This window comes from Oryctolagus cuniculus, chromosome 4 (assembly GCF_964237555.1).
Source record: "Oryctolagus cuniculus chromosome 4, mOryCun1.1, whole genome shotgun sequence".
Taxonomy (NCBI): Eukaryota; Metazoa; Chordata; class Mammalia; order Lagomorpha; family Leporidae; genus Oryctolagus; species Oryctolagus cuniculus.
The window spans coordinates 42,536,571-42,552,889 of NC_091435.1; the positions used below are offsets into that span (position 1 = coordinate 42,536,571).

Sequence of the window (16,319 nt, forward strand, 5' to 3'; positions counted from 1 at the left end):
GCTATGCTAACATTTATATTGATACCAGTTTGAGTCCCAGATGCTCTGCTTCCTATCCAGCTCTCTGCCAATGATTAGGAAAAGCAGCCGAGGACGGCCCAATTGTTTTGGAGCCTGCCACCCATATGAGAGACCTGGATGAAGCTCCTGGCACCTGAAAATGGTCTTGGCATAGCCCTGGCCATTGTGGCGATCTGAGGAGTGAAGCAGTGGATGAAAGATCTCTCTCTCTCAAACACACATACACACTCTCTCTAACTCTTTCAAAATGAATAAATCTTTTAAAAAGGGTTGAATTTGTTTCCTATTTCATGTTCCATTGAAGACTATGATTTGACATTAATAAGACGTAAATGTGTAATTTATTTTAAAGACAAATCTAAACCATTTCCCCAGCAAAATTAGTAACAGATAATGCAGTCTCTCTGAAGCAAATTCATTTAAGAAATATTAGCCTAGTATTTTATACTAATTTTGTCCATGGTTTTTATAACTATTATTTCTCTTAACTTTGATTATTAATGATTAGCAGAGGCATGCATTTTGCTGTGGTAAGCATGCTGCTTGTGATGGTTGCATCCCATATTTGAGTGCCTGGGTTCAATCCTGGCCCTGCTTCCAATTCCAGCTTCCTGATAATGCACACTCTGGAAAGCAGCAGGTGATGGTTCAAGTTTTTGGACCCTTACCCATGTTGACTTCCAGGCTCCTGATTACAACATGACCCAGCCCTAGCTGTTGCAAGCATTTGGAGGGTCAATCAGTAGATGAGAAATCTATTGTCTCTGTCTTTCTGTCTCTTTGTCTTTCAGATAAAGTTAAAATAAATAAATAAAAATTAAAAAATAAATACTAGGAGTACTGCACAAACCTATATAAATCTACATTAGAGAATAAGTTTCCAGTAATTATGTTTCTTCTAGAAATGTTTAATTATAAACACCTTAAATTATAGCTGCAAATACAGTGATTTTAATGACTTGTTTTTAACTTTAGCAAGGCAGAAAATAGATTTCTGTTTTGCTAATAAGGTGGATGAAAAGGGCGTATGAAGAAATGTGAGCAGTCTCAGACTAACCGTACTTAAAAGATAGGATTTAGTAACAATTGATGATAAAATGATTTTTATACTTTAAATAAACTTTTTAAAAGATAGTAATATTTTAACAGTAGAAATTAAATTCATTTTTATTACCACTTTAGGAAAAGTGACGAAACATACTTCATACCTTGAATTTTTCATTGTTAGACACTATATTTTTATCATCATAAGATAGCTGTTACACAAAATTAAGCAACCAATTCATATGATGGCATGAATAAATAACATCTCTCATGTAGTAGATGATAAAAATCATTGAAGAATGAAGTCATTTCTTTTTTCATTTTGAAACTATTACTTATTCATTTAAGAGTTGGAGGGAGAGAGAGAGTGAGAGATAGAGGCAGATCAAGAGCTCCCACCCACTTTTTATTCCCCAAATGCCCACACCGACCAAGGCTGGGTCAGTTGTGAAAGCTCAGGAGCCAGGAACCCAGTCCATATCCCTCACATGAAGGCAGAAATTCAATTACTTGAGCTATCAATTCTATCTCACAGGGTCCTCTTGAGCAGGAATATGGAGTCAGGCTATGAGCCAAGTATCAATCCTAGGTACTTCACTGTGGGACGCTGGCATCTTAACTGCTAGGCCAACAACCCACCCCATGTCTTGTAGGTCTCTCAAATTGCATAAACTAGGGTTATATTTTTATCTGCAAAGATAGCACTGAAATTGGACATACATACAGCAAACGTGTAAGTCAAGTACTATTATACTGTATGTATGTGGATGTGATTCTGTACATTCAATAAGCAACTAGGAGAGCGGTCATCTCTGCACTCCCTAAGTTCTGCATTCCAACCCATTTGCAACTACACATTTCAAAATTTTAATTTTGTCCTTTTGTCACTGTTTGGCACCCTGTCCAGTAACAATCTGTCTGAACCTGAACAGCTAAAACAGTCAAAACATATATAACTTTTGAGGAATTCTAATTGAAAAATGATAACACCCTGAGCCTTCTACCACATTATCAAGAATTTATCAGCTGTGCTGTCAATAACCGCATTGTGTTCTCTTTACCAGTTTCTCCTCTTTAGAATGAAAGACACTTCTTTGTGCTCACGTGAGTTGCGGATTAGATTCTGTAAAAACCACTATGGTGATGGATGCCTAAGTGATCGCTTGCTGCAGGCCTTGGACCGTGAAGCAGCTGAGAATATTAACAGCAACAAACCAGCAACAGTTTTTGCTAGTTTAAGATCATGCCAGCCTCTATTGATGTAAACAGAGATTTGATGGATGCAATGATCTGTCTGCTCTCCAAAAGCAGCACATAAAACTTATTTTAAATTGTTTATCCTCTTAGATTTCATTTGAAATGCAGGATGGACTGTGACCGAACTGATGATAATATTAGAATATGACTTTGAGGCACACAATTAAAGTAGCACACAGCTTCTTTTTTTCTCACTGTGTCTTTGCTGCTTTCTGTCATTTCCTATCCCCACAGAATTTATTGGGAGCAAAATGAAACTTTAAAAGAGAAAAATGAAAACAAAGAAAAAAAAAGAACGATGCTAAGGGAAGACCTACTGCTTCAAATCAGGGACAAAGGCAGAATATAGCACTTGTGGCTGTGGAAGCCGCATTTAGGGCTCTTACATAACTGCTGATTTTCACCCCAGACCGTATCAGTATGTACGTGTCTGGGATACGCAGCGCCTGGCAGCTAGTAGCTCTCCTATGGAGAAAAACTGTTTAAGATTCTCTCCTCTACCACACTTCCGCTCCTGAATTCACAAAACACACTTTCATTTTCCAGACTCAGCATTTACTTCTCTTATGCTTTGCTACTGAATAATAGTTATGTATGTTTTGGCCTAGAAATGGCACCCCTGGAGTGAGTCATTGTAACAGTAACTAATGTGAAAAGTTGATTTGCAGATTTTCCTGTGTCAAATGTTCATTTCATGGCATTATCACAAAGCATTTCTTCCAGCATCAGAATAGAACATTGACATTTCTAGAGACCGAAGTACCAAAATTGTTGAAAGGAAATGTAGGGACTAGCTAATAAAAAAAAAACTAAGGTGCTCTTGCCAATGCCTTCATATCTGTTTGATTAGCCCAACTTGGCCTCAGCTGAATGGCATCATGCCTGCTTGGAAAATATCAAATATCAAGGACAAAGTTTATCAGAACTAAAGCATGGAGTAGAACAACTATAAATCAGATTTTTCTGGGTGATAACCAAAACACCACAGCTATTTCTCTTATGCCCATTTGCATTTGCAGTCCTGAAGGGTTTTTCCCCCAATTCAACCTGTTTCACTCATTCGATATTTGGTTTTTTCTTTGATCCATCACCAACTTATAATATTCATTTATCTCCGCTCCTCTTAAATCTGTGGTGTTTCAAGGCCTTGTGTTCTCTCTCTTCTCTTCTCAGGTTGTGTTCTGAATCTTGATTTTCAACCAATCCAGTAGAAAAACCTCATTGCCAGCAATTTTCAAATGGAATTCTCTAATGACCCACTTAAACTAAGTTTTTAATCACAAGTAAGAGTTTTTTAAGGTTTATTTTATGTATTTGAAACAGAGTTACAGAGAGAGGGAGAGACATCTTCCATCCACTGTCTCACTTTGCAAATGGCTGCAGGGGCTGGGTCTGGCCCAGGCTGAAGATGGGAGGCAGGAACTTCATCCAGGTGCCTCATGTGGGTGCAGGGACCCAGGCATTTGGGCTATGTGTCGCTGCTTTCTCAGGTGCATTAACAGGGTGCTGGAACTGAAATGGAGCAGCTGGGACTCACCCATGTGAGATGTCAGCATTGCAAGAGGTGGCTTAACCTGCTGGACCACAGCACCAACACCCACAGATAAGTCTGAAAGTGTTGTTCCTGCTAGAATAAAAATCTTATTTCAAATTAATATAAATAAGAAAGAAAGGAGATACTATTTTGTGAGGCAATTCTTTTATGTCCCTGTATTGTCACCACTAAAAGGACGTTGTTTCATTTGAAACAACCCTCTCAAGATAACTATTTAAAAAAGTCTGTGGAATTGATAATTTCTTTTTTTTTTTATAGATCAGTTTAGTGTACATTAAGTAAAGATTTCAATCGTTTGCACCCCCATAGAAACACAAAGTGAAATATACTGTTTGAGTACTCGTTATAGCATTAAGCCTCAGTGTACAGCACATTAAGGACAGAGATCCTACATGAGGAGTAAGTGCACAGTGACTCCTGTTGTTGACTTTACAAATTGACACTCCTGTTTATGGCATCAGTAATCTCCCTATGCACCAGTCATGAGTTTCCAAGGCTATGGAAGCCCCTTGAGTTCTCCGACTCTTATCTTGTTTAGACACGGTCATAGTCAAAGTGGAGGTTCTCTCCTCCCTTCAGAGAAAGGCAACTCCCTCTTTGAAGACCTGTTCTTTCCACTGGGATCTCACTCACAGAGATCTTTTTGCCAGAGTGTCTTGGCTTTCCATGCCTGAAATACTCTCATGGGCTTTTCAGCCAGATCCGAGTGCCTTTAGGGCTGATTCTGAGGCCAGAGTGCTATTTAGGACATCCGCTATTCTATGAGTCTGCTGAGTATCTCACTTCCCATGTTGGATCACTCTCCCCTTTATTTATTCTATCGGTTAGTGTTAGCAGATACTAGACTTGTTTATGTTAAAAAAAAAAAAAAAGAAATTATCAATTCCCAACTTGACTCTCACTGGGATTAAACATGACAATAGGTCTGATCTGATTTCATCATCATTTAAAAAAAATCATCTATTAATTTTCACTTTATGTTTCTGTGTGGGAGCAAACTGTTGAAATCCTTACTTAAGGTATACTAAGCTGATCTTCTGTATATTAAGATAATCGAAAATGAATCTTGATGTGAATGGAAGGGGAGAGGGAGTGGGAAAGGGGAGGGTTGTGGGTGGGAGGGACGGTATGGGGGGGGAAGCCATTGTAACCCATGAGTCGTACTTTGGAAATTTATATTCATTAAATAAAAGATAAAAAAAAAAAAAGTCTGTGGAGACAACATCCATTCCATGGGCTGAGTGTAAGTCCCCTGGGGGCTTATGTTGTATCTCTTAGGGACTGAACAGGGATTTCATCTTTTCTTCTGGAAGAATGCAGTACATTGTATCAGAATGGCCGACACCTACATAAGTTGTATTATCTCTCTAGTATAAAGCCAAATGTCCCCTCTGGGGTTTTTTCTAGCAATTGCTATTTTCAGGTGGTAGTGGTAAGCAATGCCATTGATTTGGATCACAGACTTTTGAATGGACTTTATAAATTGCAGGTTATCTCTGAATTAACCCTCAGCCACTAGTCTAATATTGGATCATGGCAGAGAGTAAATGCCTGTGACTTTTCTGTATCGCCTGTCTATGCACCACACAGGAGAGAGTTCTTAAATAATTATCACTGATGTAAAGGTTCATCAATGCAAAAATGAGTTTAATGCTTTTCGAGTATACGTTCTCCCCTAACCTAGCTACTGCTGAAATGATACCAATGAAAGGACATTTCAAAAAGTATGTGAGAAGTGGAATTAAAAGATATGTTTAATTTTTGTAAAAAAGAAAATTTGAAATACTTGCACTGTTTTTTCCATAATTTGCATTTCCATGAACCTTTTGAAGACTCCTGGTATGCATTAATTTCAAAATGCTTTCATCAAGATAAACTTATCTTTCAATCTCACTTTTAATGATTTGTTTGAAGTACACTCCTATAGTTATAACCATAAGCATTTTAACTTTCATTGCAGAGTGCAGTTCTCACAGAGTTTACCCACTTATTATCTTATTTGATTCTCCCAATTTCTTGGCATTTACACATTTAAAAAATTGAGAACATTAAAGTGATTGGGTTAAATGATGATGATGTATTCTTAGCCTGACATATATCTTTGGATTATATTTTAACACATTTTTGCATTTCCTAAATCTCAGTATATGAAGAGAGAGAAATACATACATTTACTACTTAATAACGAAAGAATCCTAGATCTACAATCCAGATTTTCTAATTCCTTACTCAAGTGCTCATTAGGTTGCTTGATGCACTCCATGCCAAGATACTCCAACCCTTAATTAAAATGAACAATCCCCAGCTTCAGTTCAGTATCCAAAGCTGCCAATATTGCCACACTTTGAAATCCATGCCAAAAGGTATCAATGACTGTGGATTTGGACATATGGCCTCTTGAATTGTTATAAACTATTCATGAAGCTCCCATAGCGTTCAATGGCACTGTGTTAGCTCCTACTGAGGAGAGCGCACTTTTCTCTGCTAGGATGATTTCACATAAATCAGTGACCATCAGATAATGATTATTTTCAGTCTTAATTTACATTGGATCTAATGGGAATAGGAGATTGTTAAGGAAAAAAATAGCAGCAGATAATGAAGAATTTATTTATTTTAGCACATATATATCTTAAACAGTTATATTATGTCTTGATCTCTTATTTATAAGAGGCACTCTATTCTATTTTTCTTTTAATCTGATGTTTCTAAAACTAGTCTGATGAGGAATTAAACATGTCTTTCTGAATACAGTAGCAAATAATGTATTTTATTTTACAGCTTTTCACAACATCCAAAATTAATTACTTGTATTTATATATTTCATGTTTAATATGGACATTGATGTAGGATTTGAGGTGTTCTTGTAACAATTTTATGGCTGAAGACACAGAGAATTATAATTTGGCCATCTCCCAACAGCTACATAATGCCAGAGGAAGTCCTGAAAAAGCCAGTTTTAAAGATTTGGGTTTTCAAAAGGACTTTGACGATACACAGGTTTTAGTATATATAGTGCTGATTTGAAACAAATAGAAAAGTGTTTCAGTTCAGGAACAGATAACCAGCAAGATATATATATATATATATAATATATTATCTATATATAAAATGAATAAAATATAGATAGCAATCATGTCTGATAACCAATTTTTAAAAATTGTAGACATTGGAAGGGGAGAGGGAGTGGGAAAGGGGAGGGTTGTGGGTGGGAGGGACGGTATGGGGGGGAAGCCATAGTAATCCATTATTCGTACTTTGGAAACGTATATTCATTAAATAAAAGTTAAAAAAAAATTGTAGATATTGCTTATTGCTATTTTCTGTCACACTCCCAAAGAAACATGCACTGGTTGATAATTATGCTTTGGAGGATATCTGCCAAAAAGTAAACTTGGCAACGTATTTCATGATGGGCTCTGTAAAGAAACAAAAACACTGACAGAGACAACTTCAGCTGGAGTAAACTGATTTCCCTGGATATTAAAAGTTCTTCTTATTTGGCCATTGGTCTCTACCCCATTAAAGATCTCAAATCAGTTGTAAGTCATGTTTTATTTTCTATCATGTGTTAAGTGCAAGTGCTATCACGTGTTTTTAAACAAAAGTTAAACAAAAATAACCCTCTTCCCATTTCCTGCCCACTAGAGAACAATCATATGATCTATGCTCTGTTGACCATTTAGACTTTCCCATGGCCCCAGTAGCAAGTGGGCTCCATGATACGAATTTGGAATGACTGAATACAGTGACATGGAAACAAATATCAAGTATCTGGTGGCAGTATTTCCAGTAGCAGCATTATTAGGAGCCATTTTTTGGTGGACTTTTTTTTTTTTATCTTTGCTCCCTTGCATCAAATAAAGTTAGTTACTCCAAAAAATTATTTATTTTGACAAATTATTCCTTATCTGATGAAGATAATCTCAGTAGTTTAGTTGTAGTTTTCAATTCAGATTTCTGACAAATTCAGGTCCAGATGATAAAGAAATATGTGTGAATGTGTGTGTTGTGGTCTATGCTGTTACATAATAGTATTATGAGAAATTCACACACAGTAGATTGGGAGAAATTGGCTTAGATTCATTCATTCCTCTACTGTAAAATTGTCTTATAAATGGCTTTTGGATTGAAAATACTAGAAAACAATTCAATTAGCTGATTTTGAAAAGATCCACAAAACAAAGGAATTACCTTTAGGCAAAAGAAAGAACAGAAGTGGATATCAGTTATATTTGAAAGAAAGAAACAGATCACCAAGGGTCTTGATGCTGCTATAGCCCTTTATCTCACAGGGAATTCTTGATTGATATAACTGCATTCAAGCTCTGGGCCTCTGCTTCTGTGCTTTGAATGTTAGAGATATAAAATGTGAAAAATGTCAAAAGATCCCACCTTTACAGGAATAATAGGAAGTGTGACCTTGCTATTGTAGGTGGTAACATGACAAGCTTGATAATCTCTCTATTTCTCCTGAGTCATCAATCTCTCTCTCCCCATCCCCCAATTCTTCTCATCAGAGCAGAAGTATTCTATGCTATACACATTTCATATCCTATAGCCTCTTTAACCCACATACCCCTTGAGCCACTATATGTATTTTTTCTGTTTCTTTTTAAACAAAATTGTTCAAATATTTGTATTTTCTTGCTGTCTGAACTTTCTCAGTTCCTATTCTCTCTAGTCAGAATTTCTTTCATAGACTTCCCCTGAATTAACTATCAAATTACAAATGATTGTCATGCTTTCTAATACCCTGGCCATTCCTAAGTCTTCATCTCTGTCAACCCTTCAGCAATTTGACACTGTGATGCCTCTTATATTTATGAATCATTGTCTTGACTTTGCCTTCATAAAGTCACAAGCATTTGGCTGGTTCTCAGACTCACTGACATTCCTACTCATGTCCCTTTCTGAATCCTACTAATATACCTAAAATCTGAATATTGAATTATCTTGATACTTTGGCCTAAGACATTTTTCCTAACTATAATAGTTCCCCAATAATATTTAGTCCCGTGATCTTAGACTAACTCTCTAAAATGTCTGTAAAAATAACCCATGTTCTTACTTAAAGGCTTAAATTTTCAACTCCCTACTCAAGAATTCCTTTATGAAACTAATTAGTAAATCAAACTTAGCCAAACTTGAACCACCGTCACAGTTCTTCTAAAATATCATCCACATCAATGTACCTAACTCATCCAATTACTCAAACCACTCTTTGAGTTGCCCATGACTCCTCACAATTATTCACACTCAAAATTTAATCTATTTGCAAAATCTTGTTACTGAAACTCAGAACATATCCAAGACCTAACCATTTCTAGTCATCTATAGCCTCATATAAGGAATAGCTTTCGTCTTTCCTGGGATACTGAAATCACATTTTAACTGATATATCTGATCCAATGGTACCTCTTAATAGGCTATTTTCCACACAGCTTAAGTCATAATCCATCTGTTAAAAAATACTCTGATGACTTCCCACACAATTAAAAATGGAGAGCTTCTAGCATGGTTTACAAAGTCCTATAGCTCTAATCATATTCTTCCTCCCATACACTTACATCCATCAGTCCTACTCTCTGACCACTATTCCATGTCTCACACCACTCCCATCTCACTGGCTACCATTGCCATTCCTCATTCTGTCTTAAAACTTACAGTTGTTTCTGTTAGAGTGTTCATCACCAAGAGACCACAGGACTTGAGTTTTTACTAGTTCTGGGTCTGTGCTCAAATATCACTTAATCAGAGACTCTCTGAGAACTCTAATTATGACAGCACACCCCCACCCCCAATATCTGATTATATCCTTTCTCATGATCTGTTTTCTAGAACCTGCTACAACTAGAAATAATTTTCTTAGGGTACATCTCACCCTCTAGTAGCCAAGCTGTTCAAAGGCAGTAATAATTTTCTTTTTTTAATTGCAGTATCTTCTGTGCCTAAATGATTGCCTCTGTGCTTTGGAATATAGCATCAACACAGTGGCATAAGAAGCTAGCCATAAATCATTGTTCTTAAATACACAAAGGAAAGAAAGAGTCTGTTTATTTTGGACTAAAACTACAGGTGATTTCAATGAAATCTGAGCAAGGAGTGAGAGTGAGAAAGTCATAAAAAAAGAAATTATCATTTCACGAGCTAAGCAAAGACTTGGCCACCAAGCCTAGGCCTAGGCTTTCAACCAGGAAAATAGAGTAACAGATAAGAAATAATCATCTTTAGGAAGATTTAGGTACCTGGAAAAGAAAACTTTCTCCAAGACAAAGATATTATAACCTTTGTCATCTACTAGTCAACAATTCTAATTCAGAAGCATGGGAACAAAGTGCAGATGATATATTTTCTTAGAAAAATAGCAGAAAATCAATACTTTTAAAAAAAAAAAGATTTATGTATTTATTTGAAAGTCAGAGTTAAACAGAGAAAAAAGAAAAGGCAGAGAGAGAGAGAGGTCTTCCATCTGCTGGTTCACTCCCCAGTTAGCCACAATGGCTGGAGCTGCGCCAATCCAACGCCAGGAATCAGGAGTTTCTTCTGGGTCTCCCACATGGGTGCAGGGACCCAAGGTCTTGGGTCACCTTCCATTGCTTTCTCAGGCCATCACAGACAGCTGGATCAGAAGTGGAGCAGACAGGACCCGAACTGGTGCCTGTATGGGATGCCAAGACTGCCGGCAGTGGCTTCATCCGGCCCCAATGCTGTTTTCTAATACACTGGAGTCTGCTTTTGCTTTAGAGGAGAAGGAATATGCTGGATGGCTCCTCAGTACATTGTTTGCGGATTGTATTGGGTCTCATAGTCATACCAATACTATGGAGAACAAACTTCAGATCTGGAAGAGGTGCTAAATGTCACTGAGTCCAGTCCATAGCCCCAAATTAAATCTCCCAGTGCTAATAAAAGCTTACTTTCTTCTTATTTTGTCTCTCACCACAAAAGACCACCCAAATACACCTTTCCAAATTAGACTTTGTTTTTCTCTCTTCGACCCTCCTCACTCTCCTCTATCATATGGCTTATCCGAGTATACAGTGATGTGTCTGTTTTTAGTTTCCTCAAGTTTAACTCTTAAAGATTAGGGATTGAGTCTGTCATACAAAGGGTATTTCACTAAAAGTTTATTGAACTGAATTACTCCTTTCACCTAACTAGTGGGGCAGTAAAATAAATCTTACTAAAATGGGCAATGCAGTAGTTATATCTGAATCAATGAATCAGACTGTCGTATCTAAAGGAGTCCCAAAACTTATCATGATTATAAAGAAAATTAAAAGTATATCTTTTCAAAAACTAAAAGAAAAATAAAAAAAGATGAAGGACAGAGGATGAGAGTGAGTGAGTATGGTTGGAAGTATTATTATGCTCTTTTAACTGTAAATATGAAATACAGGAATGTTGTTCCCTTTACATAAATTTTAAAAAGTAAAAAAAAAAAAGTTCATTAGTAAGCAAATAGATAAATTTAAAAAATATAAGATGAAGCAAATAAGAAGTCTGCTTTAAGCAAGTCTTTAAACTACAAGAAAATTAAAAGTTTGAGATTATATCACAAAAATAAAAGGAAACTTACTGTGTCCCATGCCCCTGTGGATGCTTGATTTCTCATTCTAATATCCTATGCCTAATAGATACCACATTCTGCTTGAATATTTAATTATCAGAAGACTATGACATCTAGAACTAGAAAATTCTTCACATTAGATCAGAGTTTAAAAGCACTACCTTCAGGTTAGCCAAAAATTTTTCCTCCTTTAGCCTCTGCAGAACAAGCCTATTACTCTTTGTATAATAATTATTCAAATATATTAAGGCACTTCACATTTTCTGTATCTTTCTTTCTTCAGGAAAACATTTCCAATCTCTCAATGGCTCATTTGCATTGTTTAAACTTCTTTCTCCACACTTTGGAAGAAGCTTAAGCACTGCAGAATCAGGTAGAACTATCACCACTACTCTCATCTTCTCCACATTTCATTCTGTATTTACATCAGTTCATAAAGCTCATGGCACCACCACAATGAGACCACTTCTACACATTGACTAACCTCCTCTTAAATGTTTTTTAGACAGTCTTTCAAGGCAAACTCAGTCATCTCCCTGGGTAAAGGCTCTGTACTTGGACATTCTTAGATGAAGAACTGGCCCATTTGTTAAATTTCATCTTGTTTGATCTCTCCATTGGTTCAGCCATGCTAAGAGCTCTAGGAATCCTGCTCTGTTTTCTGTGCAATCACTACCCTTCCTTGATTTAGTTATCTACAAACTGGCAGGCATTACATTCATCAGGCTCATCCCAGAATCAACATCAGTTGGGCTAAGCAGGGAAGTTGTTCCTGAAGGCTTTTTCTTCAATCCTCATAAAATGATACTGATTTAAAGTAATATGCTTTGAAATACTGTGACCTCACACTCTCATTCAGTGACAAACTGCACAGTCATAGTAGAGCAAAGAAGTACTAGGACCAAAGGCCCAGCCCTTTTCTGTTCCCAACTCCTGGTTGCACGGCTAACCTCGGGGACAAACATCTTGGGGAGATGGCTGTCAGTTAAGGTGACTCCATCAGTAATGAGAGTCAGAATAGAAAGCACAAACCAACACTTTACCTAGATTTCTTGGATACAACTATTTAAGTAACTTCCTACCCAAGCCATTTTTTTCTTAGTGGCTAACACAGTATTTCTGAGCAAAGCAACCCCAGGTGTGAACACGCATCCATCTCATGACATGTTTTAAAAATATATATATTTTTCATTTGGGCAAGCAAAATGACTACATTTTTTAGTCCTCTTATATCTAGGTGAAAGCTTGTATCTGTTTTTCAGCTATTAGACAATTATTTATGCACATTCATGCCATAATGTATAATCTTTTCAAATTGGAAGAATAACTTAGTGAAGTTTTCCTCTCTTCTTTATCATTTAAGACCAATAATCAGAAAGTCTCCAAATTTTTTCACAGAACTTTGCAAAACTTAATATATATGTGATATACATATACATATAACTGAAACAGGACGATGATGGGATGTGTTATTTCTGATGTTTACTTATTTTATGATTTATTCTTTCATAAGCCTACTTAAGTCTTAATTTAAGGATTCTTTTTAGAAATATTCTTTCTGCTACAATCTATGAAGAATTTGAAGTATACTTTCTCAATCTGACTTACTTAAATAGCTCTATTATTCTAAGTATAGAAAAAATTAGAATAGAAAGCTGACAAAAATTAATACTGGTCAAGTTGATATCTCTTAGCAACAACCTTAAAAGACAAACATATGTATTTATATTTTAGAGCAAATTGACTTAATATGCAGGTGAAATCTCACAGAAGAACATTATAATGTAGGTTTTGTTAAATCTTCTTTGTGGTAGTATCTTTTCCAAACTGGTTGTGTCATGCAGGAGGTAGTAAACAAACATGGGATTGGTAGCATCAATATTATTGTTTTTCAAGACTCAAATTACAGAATGCAATATGGAGCGCTCTACATTTGTGGTAATTCACTAAGTTCATGGAACACAGGTTATGCTGTACAGGGAAGCCATTTGACTGTCAATTACATACTGGAAATGCTGTTTACCTAAATTTAAGCATAAAAGGTTAGTTTGATGGTTTGAATATTTGGAGATGGTAAAATTGACAAAAATGTAAAGTTGCTTTTACTATAACAAGCACAAGTTCACAAGCATTCCTTTTTTTCTTCAGAATTTACTACCATTTTATACATTTGACCTCCATAAACACAAAGCAGTTTGCAATGTCAAATTCTTTTGTTGGGGAAAATAAGTGATGGGTTACAAGCATCTATCTTCTTTTTTAAATCCCAATGAGACTCTAATTTTGTCCTTCTGTACCTCTGGTTCACATAATTTAGTCTCTGGTGTCTACATCATTTCATTTCTCTAAAACTAATGTTCTACATCCAAGTAGAAACTAAGGGTCTTATTCAAATGTGATATATTTTAAAGGTATGTAATATGTAGCTAGCTTCTCTCTAATATTTCATAATTTTTATTTTTGTGCAATAATTTCCATCCCTATCTAATCTGTTTTCTTTTTTTTTTTTTTTAATTTACCCATTTGAGAAGGAAATAGTGAGAGGGAGGGGGACAGAGAGACAGAGACAGAGATTTTCAGACAAAAAAAGAAATCTTGTATCGATTTGTTGACTCCCCAAATGTCCACAATAGCTGAGTCTGGGCCAGGCCAAAGCAAGAAGCTGAGCATGCTATTAACTCTTCCATGTAGATGGCAGGAACCCAACTGAGTCATCACCACTGCTGCCCAGTGTCTGCAGCAGCAGGAAGCTGGAGTCTGGAGCCAGAATCAGGAATCAAACCCAAGTACTCCAATATTAGATATAGGTGGTTTAACCACTAGCCTCACTTTCTGTCTTTTTTCTTGTTAATTACTTTATATGATGTTGCTATATGACAAATATTGAAAAATGATGAACGTTGGAGATTTTCTTAGAGTAAAATTTTTCTTATTTATAATTATTTAGTTATTGTTATTCAAATTAAGTAGGAAATATATTTCTGTTTATAACATGACTACCGTGAAGATTAAATTTATTTTTTCCTAATTTCCAAATAAGGTTTTCAAATTGGTGTGTCTTCACTACAGGAATTCATTTTAATATGCCTTCTCCAAGCTGTTACCACACTTTATCTCTTTCCACACTTACTTAATATTTTTTTTTTATTTTCTGGAAGCATGGATAATGATGTTTGTTCATGGCTTTGCCAGTTTTTAATTCATTAACTCTACTATCTCTGAGGGTATTACTTCTGAAATCTTTGTCTTATTACAGACTTGCATAGTAAACCAGTAGCTTTGAAAGGGCTTAAGAACTGTTTTTGTAATTTCCTGGCACTTATAAATACCACAATTCTCATGCATAGAAGATAACACTAAAAATGAAAACATAATAAAAAGTTGACTGCTGAAGAATGAATTGGTGGAGTGGGTATATGGCCAGCAGCTAAGATGTAGATTAAAAATGATTTTCCCTACCAGAGTGCCTGGATTTAAAACCCAGCACCATTTCCGGATCCTAATTCATGACAATGCAAACCTTGGGAAGAAGTGGTCATGGCTCAAGTGATCAGGAGTGGAGTGTCTGATTCCTGGCCTCAGCTTAGCTCAGCCCATGCTGTTGTGGTATTCTGACAGGTAAACTTGTGGCTGGAAGATTCTTTCTCTCTCTGTGTGTGTGTGTGTGTGTGTGTGTGTTTCTCTTTTTCATATAATGACTATCTTTCTGTGTTTTCACACCATAAGCATCTTTTGTAAGGCTGGATGAGTTTTTGAGAAATTCCTTCAATTTCTGTTTGTTATTTCTTCAATTTCTGTATGTTATGTTTATTTCACCTTCACACATTGATAAATGAGTGCTTTGTAGTGTACACTATTCTGGGTTGACTTTTTTTTTTCTTTTAAGACTTGGACTGTATCTCTTCATTCTTTTTTATCCTTCGTGGTTTCTGATGAGAAATCATTGTGAATCTAAATGAAGATTCTCTGAAAGCAACCTGGCATTTTTCCCATGCACATTTTAGAATCTTTGTTTTATATTTTAGTTATAAGTTTCTCTATAATGTTTTGTGTTGAAGATCTTGTCTGCCATGTCTACTAGGAGTTCTACATGCTTTTTGTACTTGAACATTCCTTTCCATTTCCAAATTAGGAAAGCTTCTTTAATTATTTCACTGAATAAGCCTTCTAATCCATTCTTGCTTTCCTCACCTTCAGGAACTCCAAGACCTGTATCTTGGGTCATTGATAGAATCCAATAAGTATCGAACATTGTTTTTAATTTTTTCTAATTTGTTCTTCATTTCTTTGTCTAAGATATTTCCAAATACTGTCTTCTAGCTCTGATATTCTGTCTTCTGCCTTCAACATTATGCTGAGTGAAATGGACTTCAATGCTTCTAGTGGATTCCTCAGCAGAAACCCCACATGCAGAGGAAGAGTGGGCCAGTATACACGAAGTGCTGAAGGAAAAAATAAAATATTTGCCAAACAGAAATACTTTACACAATGAAGTTGTTCAGAAATTAAGGAGAGATGCTTTTCCAGATAAACAAATGCTGATTGAATTCATCACTATCAGCCTCATCTTACAATGCTACGGGATTTGTTCAAACAGAAAGAAAAGAATGCTAATTAGTAAAATAAAATCATATGAAAGTATCAAACCCATTTATAAAATCAAGCACACAGAAAAATTCATGATAATCTCTATGGTGATGTGTAAGTCACTTCCGTCTTTAATATAAATATTTAAAGAAAAAGCTATTCAAATAACAAAATTAAAATAATTTCTTAAAGGGTACACCATATAAAATGTAAATTATGGAAAAAGAAGCATAAAATGGAGGGAGTAAAATGATTTTATTTTTAATATGACAAAATTAAATT

At 35.8% G+C, this 16,319-nt stretch overlaps 1 long non-coding RNA gene across 4 annotated transcripts in view; it reads left to right on the plus strand.

The window, feature by feature from the left end:
- Nucleotides 1–16,108, plus strand: part of LOC103350580 (uncharacterized) — a 64,711-nt gene extending 48,603 nt beyond the window's left edge. For 3 of the 4 annotated variants that reach the window (XR_011387799.1, XR_007908954.2, XR_007908953.2), the window contains one exon: nt 2,130–3,298. This is a non-coding gene — a long non-coding RNA (uncharacterized lncRNA). Of the gene's footprint in view, nt 1–2,129; nt 3,299–15,770 lie in introns of those variants that run through there. The other variant, XR_007908955.2, reaches the window with a different exon arrangement.
- The last annotated feature ends 211 nt before the right edge of the window (nt 16,109–16,319 follow it).